Genomic DNA, 11,505 nt, shown 5'->3' with positions numbered 1-11,505 from the left:
CTCCATCTCCTTCTTCTCCACCTCCTTCTTCTCCATCTCCTTCATCTCCATCTCCTTCTTCTCCATCTCCTCCTGGAGTGCACCTTTCTCCATTTCCTTCTTCTCCATCTCCTTCTCCATCTCCTTCTGGTGTGCACCCTTCTCCATCTCCTTCTTCTCCTGAGCACCCTGGGAGATGGCCCCACCTGCTCCTCTTGCATTTCAGGAGACCATGTGACATGGAATGACTGGGTGTGTAAATGATGCATGTCATTTTGGAGCCAAAGTACTTAAGCTGTGGTTGAAAACTCTCTCTGGACTTGTGGACTGAGGTGGTTGGGGTTTCTCAAGTGTGCAGCTACATGATGACTGAGCTTCCAGCAGCCTGGTTCACTGAGGCACTACCGGTGGTGTGTGTAGGGGGTGGAGGTGGGGGACACTGTCTGGATGATAACAACTTCTGTGAAGCTGCTGAGACTTGGGGGCTGGCTTGTTAGCTCATCATAACTGAGCCTCCTGACTGATACCCGAGATGGTGGTGATGATCTAGCAAGGAATTGACCACATGTGAACTGGGGTGAGGGAAGAGAAAGGGCAGCAGGATGGGGAGGAGCGTGGCCGGGTAGATGTAAGACCACTAAAGAAAGCAGCCTGGCTAGACGAGAAGGCGGGTGCCATCGACAGGGATCTCAGGGCTGGGAGACCTGGAGGCCAAGGTCTGACTGAGGCTTTCCTCTGCGAAGCTGGGAGGCAATGACTCCAGATTCTGTCCCAGAAGGGGAGCCCCAGAGGACAAAAGAGACAGGTAGACCTAGTCTTGGTCAGTATTCTCTTCTTTCCAAGCTGGTGTCTACTCACCCCAAGATCTCCATTCAATTAGGCCCTGTGGGGGGGGGGGTGCAGAGGGACACAGTGGGTGATACTCCAGTGACCCTCATAATCTCTGGATCTTCCTGGGGTCCCAGGACTCATTGCCCTGCCTCTCAGTGACAGACGCAGAACAGGAAGCCCAGGAGAGGGTCCCTCATGCCAACCTTTCATCAAGCCCATGCAGCTACCACCTTGTCTTTGGGCGCTAACTCTGGGATCTCCTCACAGTCCCACAACCAGTGGTCCTAGTTGAGATGAGGAGACTTGAGCCCCCAGGCCTGGGAATGGGGTCATGGAAATAAAGAAGAAGAAGATTCAGAGGTGGGGAAGTTGGAAGAAAGGAGCCAAGAGGGAGATGGGGAGGAAAGACGTGTTGAGAAGCAAAGGCTCTTTGGGCATTTCTTGCACCCAGGGGACTGCATTTCACTACTCCATGGAAGAGGCTCTCAGACTCAGTTCACAAGTGAGAAAATAGAGGCTCAGAGCAGCCCTGACAGCAAGTGACAGCAGCTTGTGTAACACCACACAACCATCCTATGCTGTGCAGGCCTGCAGTCCATGCTTGGGAAGCAAAATACCTAGGGCTCCTCAGATTGAGGGGCATGTTTTGGCCCAAATGAGTCAGAGAAGAGGGGAGATGGGGGATTACTCTCCCCTTGGGCCAGAGAACATAGAGTATGCAGGCTGGAGGGGACCCCCTCTCACTTCAGAAGGCCTTCCAGGATGGAATGTTAGCCTCTCCTATCATGCTGAAGGAGAATCCTTCTATTTTTATTTTGCCAGGAGAGGAATTCCTACAAAATGAATGCTGAATGTTATCAAATGCCTTTTTATCATCCATGGTTTTTCCCTTTGGGTCTATTAATATGATGAATTATATTAATAGAGTTCCTAAAATAGAATTGTCCTTGCATCCCAGTAATATACCCTACCTGGTCATTGTGGAATATTCATTTAATATATTGCTGGATTCAATTTGCTAATATTTTATTTAAGATGTTTGCATCTATATTTGTAAATGAGATTAGCCTGCAGCCTTCTTTTTTGTGTGCTAATTTTGTCAGATTTATTTAGCTTTGTAAATGAGTTGGAAGGGCTTCTAGTTCTGAAAACATTATGGGCCAGATATCCCCAAAATCTTCCTGCCACCAACACCTAGAAATGCTTAACACAATTTAATAAATACCTGAGCTTGCAGAAAAGTAGAGGGAGTTGCCAGGAGCCAGAAATAAAGTGAGAACTAAAAACCAAACAGGTAAGCAGACAAGTTGTTTGGGCAGCTGCCGGTGGGGAGGAGAGAAGAGGTCGGTGCCCATAGAGGGACAGGAGGCAAGGTTTTAGGTCTGTGTAGTGAGAAACTGGAGGTCACATCCCCAGTGGCTGTACCCACAGCGATGTGTAGATGTGAAAAAAATCTGCCTTCTGTGTAGAAAGAGAAGAGACAGAATGGTAAGACTGGGAGGTGTGTGTGTGTGTGTGTGTGTGTGTGTGTGTAACATTTGAGCTGAGAAATCATTGAGAACTTTCTAGAACTGGTTAAAAATATTCACCAGGCCCTTTGTGTCTTAAGCAGAATTAATAAAAATAGAGCCATATCTTGACATATTACAGTGAGTGTGTAGATTACCAAGACCAAAAACAGCAAAACGTTCAAAGTAACCAGAAGTAAAAGAGAGATCATCAAAGGATGGCGATTACAACCAATTTCTGGCTAACAACAGAACGCAGAAGATAACAGAATAGTATTGTACGAGTGATGAGGGAAAACACTATTGACATTGAGTCCTGTGTACAGCTAACGTATCGCCCAAGAATAAGAAAATAAATGTGATTCTCAAATGGATTCTGAAAGACCGCCTAAAGGATTTTCTTCAACAATGAAATTGAACCCCAAATAAAAGCAGTCTGATATGAAAAGAGAAATCATTAAGCATGTGGGTAAACTCTAAATAAGATATGGACTGTATAAATCAATAATAATGATGGCCTTTGGAGGTATACAAATAAGATGAGGGCAAGCTTAATATGCAATCCTAGAGGGGATATTCAGTGCTAAAGTCTTCTAAAGTTTTGAAAGGTGGTTAGTCATTGATTCACTTTATGATTTAAGTCAATAGTATGAATGTTAGAAAAGTAAAGGTAAGTTTCTAACACTGTTCTCCAATAAAAGGAACCAAATCTCCTTGGGGGATTTAGTCAGGAAATATACAAGATGAACCTAGAATACCTTGTAGTGCCAGAAAGTAAGAAAATCCTACTCACACGTATGGGTCAAAAACAAACAAACAAACAAACCATAACTATGGATAAAGTAAATAGCATACATCAAGAACTGCAGGATACGAGCCCCCAATAAAATGATTAAATTAAAAATAATAATAAATAACAGAAATATAAGAGGGAAAGAATTGCAGGATGCAGCTAAAGTGTCCTTAGAAGACGTGATTTAGATTTCCATTTGTATTCGACAAGAGGAGAGATAGAAAATTAATAAGCTAAATACTCAATTTAAGAAATTAGAAAAAGAATCAGCAGAGTAACCCAAAGAAAGAAGAATGAAGGAAATGATAAGAGCCGAAAATAATTTTATTTAAACTCAGTGAGAAAGTCAACAAAAGCCAAAAGCTAGGTAAGAGAAAGAGAAGGCACAAATGGATGCTATTCAGAATAATAAAAACAACAAAGTTCAGAGAAAGTTAAGTGACTGTGAAAGGGGATTTTGAACACCTCTGTACAAATAAACTTTAAAATCTAATAAAAATTGGTCAACTTTATCAAAAAGATGACTTATCAAAATGATCCCAAGGAGAATTAGAAACTCTGAAGAAACTTTCCTTGACTGAAGGAACTGATTATTTTAAATCTAACCTCTCTTTATACTCCCCTCCCCCAAAGCTCCATGGGGCACAAATGGTAAGAGTACATTTCTACCAAACATTTAAAGATTAGATACTCCTAGTCTTATACAAATCATTGCAAAGAATAGAAGAAGTAATGTGTTCCACCCCTTTTCGAAGAGGCTGGAGGTACCTTAAAGGACGCCTGGTGGCTCAGTGGTTGAAGTGCTGAGTTGCTAACCCACATGGGAGAAAGATGAGATATTTCTGTAAAGATTTATACCCTCAAAAATATAATTAGACCGTTCTCCTCCATCCTACAGGGTCACTATGAATTGGAATTGACTTGATGGCCATAGGGTATGGCAGGACCTTGAACTGACAATGACAGAAAGAAAGGAAAATTGGGCCGAACTATGAACATCAAAACCAACCAAGGAAATATTAATGAACAAAATCCCACATGGTTTTAGAAAGAAAAACAACCAACAAAGTTGACTTTATCTTAAGATAAAGTTGGCTTTATCGTAAGCATCACAGCAACACACAAACCACCCCAGTACAGCAGACTGACACACAAGGGGTGGAAGAATGCAAGAAAAATATATGAATCCACCACATTTAAAAAATAATATAGAAAATCGACATCATCGTTTCAATATAGCCAGGGGAAAAACATTTTATAAAGTATAATACTCATTAATAGGTGGGAAAAACACAACAAATAAAAGAGAAGCTATCGATAGTATTTCCAGTAAACATTCTGCTTACTGATAACATAATAGACATTCCTTTTAAAATCAGAAACGAGACAAAAATATTCTTTATTATAATTCTACTCAACACTGACCCAGAAGCCCTGAATCACATAGTAAAACAAGGAAAAGAAACAAAAGTATAAATGGTGGAAAGAATTAAACTATCACTATGAGATGTTATGATTAGCTTATATAAATCCCAACAAAGTCTGCAAGCAAACTATTAAAATATAGAGAAAGGTTGAATAAGGGTGTTTGACTTGACGAAAAGGCTACAGTGAGTTGTATTTCTAGGATCCTCTAACAAACCACACCCATTTTTAATTTAAAAAGCACCCATGATGACAACAACACCTAAGAATATTCTGACAACAGGTGTATTAGAACTTTATAGAGATAAGACGATTGTGGAAAGACTCAAAAAGAGACCTAAAGAAAGGAAGGCTATATCCTTTTGTACTTAGGGAGAGGTTCAGTAGCATAACAGATACCTCCCTAAATTGGTATATAGAGACAATGTAATGCCAATAAAAATCCCAACAGAGTGTGACATGAAATTGATACTAGTGTTGCTAAGTGGATACTATTGTTGTTAGGTGGATACTATTGGATACTATTGTTGTTAGGTGGATACTATTGTTAGGTGGATACTATTGAATACTATTGTTGTTAGGTGGATACTATTGGATACTATTGTTGTTAGGTGGTTACTATTGGATAGTATTGTTGTTAGGTGGATACTATTGGATAGTATTGTTGTTAGGTGGATACTATTGGATACTATTGTTGTTAGGTGGATACTATTGTTGTTAGGTGGATACTATTGGATACTATTGTTGTTAGGTGGATACTATTGGATACTATTGTTGTTAGGTGGATACTATTGGATACCATTGTTGTTAGGAGGATACTATTGTAGTTAGCTGTGTTGAGTTGTTCTGACTCAGAGGGATCCTTTATATAACAGAAGGAGGTGCTGGCTAGTCCTCCGTCATCCTCACATTCCTGTTAGGCTTGGGTCCATTGTTGTAGCCACTGTGTCACTGCATCTCATTGAGGGATTTCCTCTTTTTCACTGACCCTCAACTTTATTGAGCATACTGGGCTTTCCAGGAACTGGGCTCTCCTGATAACATACCTAAAGGATGTGAGAGGAAGGATGGCTGTCCTTGCATCTAAGGAGCATGTTGGCTGTCCTTCTTCCGAGGTAGACTTGTTTGTTCTTCTGGTCGTCTTTCCATATTCTCCACCAACACTGCAATTTAAATGCATCAGTTCTCCAGGCTTCCTTGTTGATTGTCCAGCTCTCACATACAAGTGAGAATACGGAAAATATCATAACTTGGGTCAGGTACACCTTCGTCCCCAAAGTAATAGACCTGTTCTTCAACCGTTTAGAGAAGTCTGGTGCAGAGGATTTGTCCAGTGCATGCATCATTTGTTTTCTTGACTCCTGCTTCCCTGAGCATTAAATGCGGATCCAAGCAGAATTAAATCCTTGTTCGATCGCTGCAAGTTTTTCTCTGATTATCATGATGTTGTCGCTTGGGCCGGCTGTGAAGATGTGTGTTTTATTACCCTTGGATTGCAATCCATAAAGAAGGCTGCAGTCACTGACGTTCATCAGCAAGTGCTTCTGGCCTCGCTTTCTGGAAGCAAGATCGTGTCATCTGCATTCGGCAGGTGGTAAACGAGCCTTCAACCAGCCCTCCAATCCTGATGCCACATTCTTTTTCACACAGTCCATCTTCTCATCTGTCAGTTTGTCCCACTACGGTGGTTTGCTCCCTGGTGCTGGAAAGCTATGCCACTGGTATTTCATATGACAGTAGGGCCACTCATGGTTTATAGGTTTCAGTCAAGCTTCCCGATTAAGAACAGAAATTGATAACTCATATCCAATATATGTAAAGAATCCATACAACTCCCTCACACGAAAAGAGCTTTCCGTCTCTATTTACTCTCTAGCACAAATTAAAGGACTCAAATAATCTCTTTGGTTCCGAAAGAACATCCTACAAAATCCATTTGGGTCAAAATGATTTGAAATGTTTTCTAAATTTCAATCTTGGCTGCTCTTTTTCTATTTGTGTCTTCTACCTTTATTGCTTCATGTTTTCCTAGAAAGTCATTATAAGATTTTAAAATGTAGTCACACAATGTTCTTTCATAATTTGAAAATAATCTCTACATCTATAGTTAAGTCTCCTTTCTCATCTATTATATTGCCTTTCTATTATTTTTTACTTCTTGATTCATCCTACCAGAAAATTGTTTCTACTACAGATCTTTCCAAAGAAGCAGCACTTGGGTTTTTAAATCGTGTCTACTTTTTAAATTTTCTATTTCATTAATTTCAGCTATTATCTTTATTAATTTCTTTCTTCTTCTATTTTCAATTTTCCTCCTTTTTTCCAATTTCTTGCATTTGGATGCGTGGCTCATTTATTTTCATGCTTACTCACTTAATTCAAAAGCAATTAAAGCTGTGAATTATCCTGTGAGTACAGGAATAGCTGCATCGCGTAAGTGTTAATGCACAGTTTTGTCATTGTCTTATTTTCTAAATATTCTGCAACAGCAGCCTGCTTTGCTATTTCACAAAATAATTATTTAGCAGAGTGATTTTTCATTTCCAAGAAGATGTTTGTCTTATTCATTGTGTAATTAATTTCTAATTTTATTGCATTGAGGTTAGAAAAAACAATGTGGCCTGTACAAGTTCTCTAATTGGAAAAGGACCGAGGTCTTCTTTCTGGTTCAGCTAATGAGCAAGTCTTTACCATGTTCCACGGATGTTGGGAAGGCCACGTGTAATACATATTGTGGCACACACACACAGTTAGATATACAGTCACTCAGACGTATGAGTAATACGATTTATTATTTACATGTTTTCTCAATGAAACATTGCCATCCTGCGAGTGGTTGAAAAGCCTCCTTCAAGGCTGTGGGTAAGCCTGCATGCAGCTCGTGTGTTCCTATTGGGGATGGCCCTTTTTCAGACAGTAAAATCCTGTATGTGTTTGCATACAATCCTAGACTCTCACCGATTGGCCTATCTCTTCAAGCACCAGAGAAGCCCTGTTTTAGCTATGGGGACTTTAATAGCTGTAGAATTTTAGTGGCCCTCATGACAATATTTTTTTCAGTTCTTTTCTTCTCACTATTCTTGCTTGCATGTTGTTTTATGTACATTTAAAAATCAACTTGTCCAATTACCTTTTGTTTTCTTTTAGCACAATGACATTTTAGAATGACCTTAAGTTTATAAATTAACTTAAGGAGATATTACCCCCTTATGATGTTAAATCTTGCTAGCCAAGAACATGATATGTTTTTCCACTTGTTCACATCTTCTTGAGATGCTTCAGAAGTGTTTTAAAGTTTTTTTTCCCAGTAGGTTATGTAAATGTCCTAGTAAATGTATTCCTGAATTTTTCCCCCTGCTATTATAAATGAGATCTTTTCTCCCATTATATCTTCTAACTGGTTGTTATTATATACAAAAACAGTTAACTTCCACATATCAATTTGCACCCCACTACCTTGTTGAATTCCCCTGCTGTTTATGGCAGCTTTAAATTTGATTCTCTTGTGTTTTGTGGATATATGATCATATTATCTGCAAATAGGGCCATTTGACTTCCAGTCCCAATTTTTTATCCCTTTAATTTCTTTCTTTTGGCTAGTATCCTCGGCTCTATATTTAATATTGGTGTGACTGCAGACATTCTTGTTTCCACCTCGACCCTTTCTCGTGTCTCCTCCATATGTATAATGCTGATTTTTGTGCCACAACAGACATACTTCTTCTTCTTAAGGAAAAAGGTACCTATTCATATTTGATTATGAAGTGTTTCTATGAATGGTACATGTTAGAGTTTTTTCCAATGCCTTTTCAGTGCCTATAAGGAAGATAATACAATATTCTTCCTTATCTCTATTGATGCTAGCAAGTATATACAATAAATTGTATCAATATAGTTTCTAATATTGCCCATTTGTACATTCGTGAAATCAACTCCGTTCAGTGAAGAGATATTGTATTTCTGATGTGCTGCTAGATTCCACTTATTTGCTTCTATTTTTTAGGATTCTTTACATTGCTTTCCGTAAGTGATACAGGTCTATAGCTCTTCTTTGTATAATCTTTCTTGCATTGGGGATCAATATTTTCCTTGCTTTATTAAAATAAGTAGAAAGATTTTTTTCCCTCTTTTTTAAAGTTCTGAAATACCCAATGATGTTTTCACAGGCCCCTAATGAGCAGATATTGAAATGACCATGAAATCATCTGGGCCCGGTACTTTTGGGAAGTGATAACCCTCAAACAATTTTAACAATTCTTTATATGCAAATGTTTAGGCTTTCGACCTCTTCCTGAACCAGGTTTGATAATTGTTTTAGTCTGGGTACTTTAGAGAAACAAATCCACAGAAACTCATGTATAAGAGAGAGTTTTATATAAAGGGTAAGTGCACATCAAGAAAACATCCGAACCCAGTGTTGCCCAAGCCCACAAGTCCAACATTAACCCATTAACCCATATGTCCAACACCAATCCACAAAGTCCTCCTCCATCTCACAAAACACACACTATGACACCGACTGCAGGAGGAAAACCGACGCAGTGAACGTGTAAGCATCTCAGCGCTGGCAGGGGTCTCCACACGGCTGCTGCAGCACCCAGAGCTGCATCAGGGTAGGTCCATGTGGCTTCTCCTTGGGGATGTCTTGCAGGAAGTCAGCCTTGCCAGCTGAAGCAGGGAACTGGCTAAGGCAGCTGCACCCTGGTGCGACCATCACAAAGCAAGAGACCCAAGAAAGGCGAGGCTCACCGAGCCTTTATCCCTGCACCCTTCAATTAACCCCACATGTGTTTATCAGGCAGGTTGGCACAATACACTAACTACCTCAATCATTTATGCTTTGAAATAACCCATCAAATTCATACAGGTTTAAAAATCTGTGTTACACATGAAGTGGAGCCAAGTGGTTTCATTTGTTTCTTTTCCTCTCTTTCTGTGGTTCATCATCTTTGTCGTATCTTCTTTTGTACACCTGGGCTTTCCAGACCTTTCTCTTTGTGATGCCTCCTGTGGTGTATCCACTGTATGGGTTTACTTAAAGGACTCTGAACTGATTTTTAATTCTGGTTTTTTTTCTGCTTATTAGCTCATAATTTCTTTTTATCCTTACTAATTCTTTGCTTCCACTTTCTTTTGCTTTGCTTTGTTGTTGTTTTTTCTAACTTCTTAGACAAGAGTCTTGATTTTATCTTTCTTGTTGACTAGTATCAACATGAACTTCCCACCTGTAGAGTGTAATAGGTAGCTTACTGTTTTTCATTTTCTAAATTTCTGGAGTTTTTCTCTGTATATCCTCCTTGATTCAAGCATTCAAGTACTCGTTAATAGAGAGATTTAAGATGTTCTAAACAGTAGAGAATTGTTAGTTCTTTTTTTCCTCATTTTATTTTTAACATCTAGTTTTAGGGCTTTGGGCTAAGAGTTTTTCAATAACTAGTTTCTTCTTTTCTTTCATAGTGACAAAACTGGCCACATGGCTTCTTAAAATAGGGACAACAATTCCCAAACTCCCTGGGCACGTGAAGCAATCAAGTGACTAAGCTCTGACCAATGGGAATGAAAGGAATTGTGTAAACCCTCTGGCTGGTGATCTTAAAGGGAGGAGGTCATGTCTTTCTTGACCTTTAATTTTGTTCAGCTTTCTTGGAACAAAGATCCTTACAGGAAAAATGGACAGCCCATAACAAAATATCAGATAGGAGTCAAAGCTCTCAACACATCTGAGCCCTGGGAAACTTCATGGAGTTAAGTCATCCTCAGACTGCTATACTATAAAATAAATGAGAGATATTCTTATATTGCCATTTTAAGCCTAACCAAATCTATAGCTAATATAGTTAACAATGGGTTTTTCCCCCTCTGCCTGAATGACATCCAAATCTTTGACATCCAAACACTTTGCCTGGTTAAAGATCTCTTCTTTAACTTTTAACCCCAAGGTTGATGGTTCAAACCCAACAGTTCCTCCTTCAGATAAAATTGGGGTTATCTACTCCTGTTCAATGCTCATGGGAACAGTAGTCAGGTGATCAAATAACGTATTGCATGGGGTAAATCTATTGCACAACTTTAAAGTGTTGAAAATCAAAGATGTTCCTTTGAGGTTTAAGGCTCACCTAGCCCAAACCATGATATTTTGATTCTCCTCAGCTGCATATGAAAGTTGAACATTGTATAAGATAACCCAAAGAAGAATTGATGTATTTGAATTAAGATGCTCATGAAGAATATTGAAAGTACCATGAACGGCCAGAAGAACCAGCAAATTTGTCTTAGAAGCAGGCCGGCCAGGATGCTCCTTGAAACATGGATGGTGAAACTTCCTCTCACGTACTTTGGACATGTTTTCAGGAGCGATCAGTCCCCGTCAAAGGACATCATGCTTGGTAAAGAGAAGGGGCAGTTAAAAAGAGAAAGCCCCCCAGCAGGATGGATTGACACAGAGGTGACAACAATGAGCTCAAGCCTAAGACAACTGTGAGGCTGGTGCAGAACGAGCTGGTGCTTCATTCTGTTGCCCACAGGGTCCCTATGAGCCAAAACCAACCCGAGGGCACCAAACAGCAGCAACATCTGCTCCCATAAAGATTGAGAGCCCCCCAAACCCTAATCAGGATCACTATGAATCATAATCAACTCAATGACAGTAAGGAAATGCTCAAAAGGAAATCATTTTTATTATTATTTTGACCATTTCTTCTTTTATTCTGTTTATTAGCTCTTCCTTTAAGGTGTCTTTTCCTTCCAAACATTGATTCTCTTATTCCTTTTTTCTGAATTAGAGGAAGATTTTTTTTTAAGACCGATCTATTAAATAACAGATCCAGTCTTCTGTGATATTCAATATGGTATTTCCTTCCTTGTTGTCTTTTTAAAAGCACCAATTATATTTTTCAGAGGAAAAAAAATCATTCCCAATTTCAGATAACACCTTTTTCAGATATAATATGTCCCATTGAATCTCAGTGG

The 11,505-nt window shown here is 39.4% G+C and overlaps 1 pseudogene; it reads right to left on the bottom strand.

The window, feature by feature from the left end:
- Positions 1-147, bottom strand: part of LOC101646930 — a 64,557-nt pseudogene extending 64,410 nt beyond the window's left edge.
- Positions 148-11,505: the final 11,358 nt, after the last annotated feature.

This window comes from Echinops telfairi, unplaced genomic scaffold, assembly GCF_000313985.2.
Source record: "Echinops telfairi isolate 266 unplaced genomic scaffold, ASM31398v2 ScPeMD7_22;HRSCAF=79, whole genome shotgun sequence".
Taxonomy (NCBI): domain Eukaryota; kingdom Metazoa; phylum Chordata; class Mammalia; order Afrosoricida; family Tenrecidae; genus Echinops; species Echinops telfairi.
This window is presented reverse-complemented; position numbering and strand designations above follow the sequence as displayed.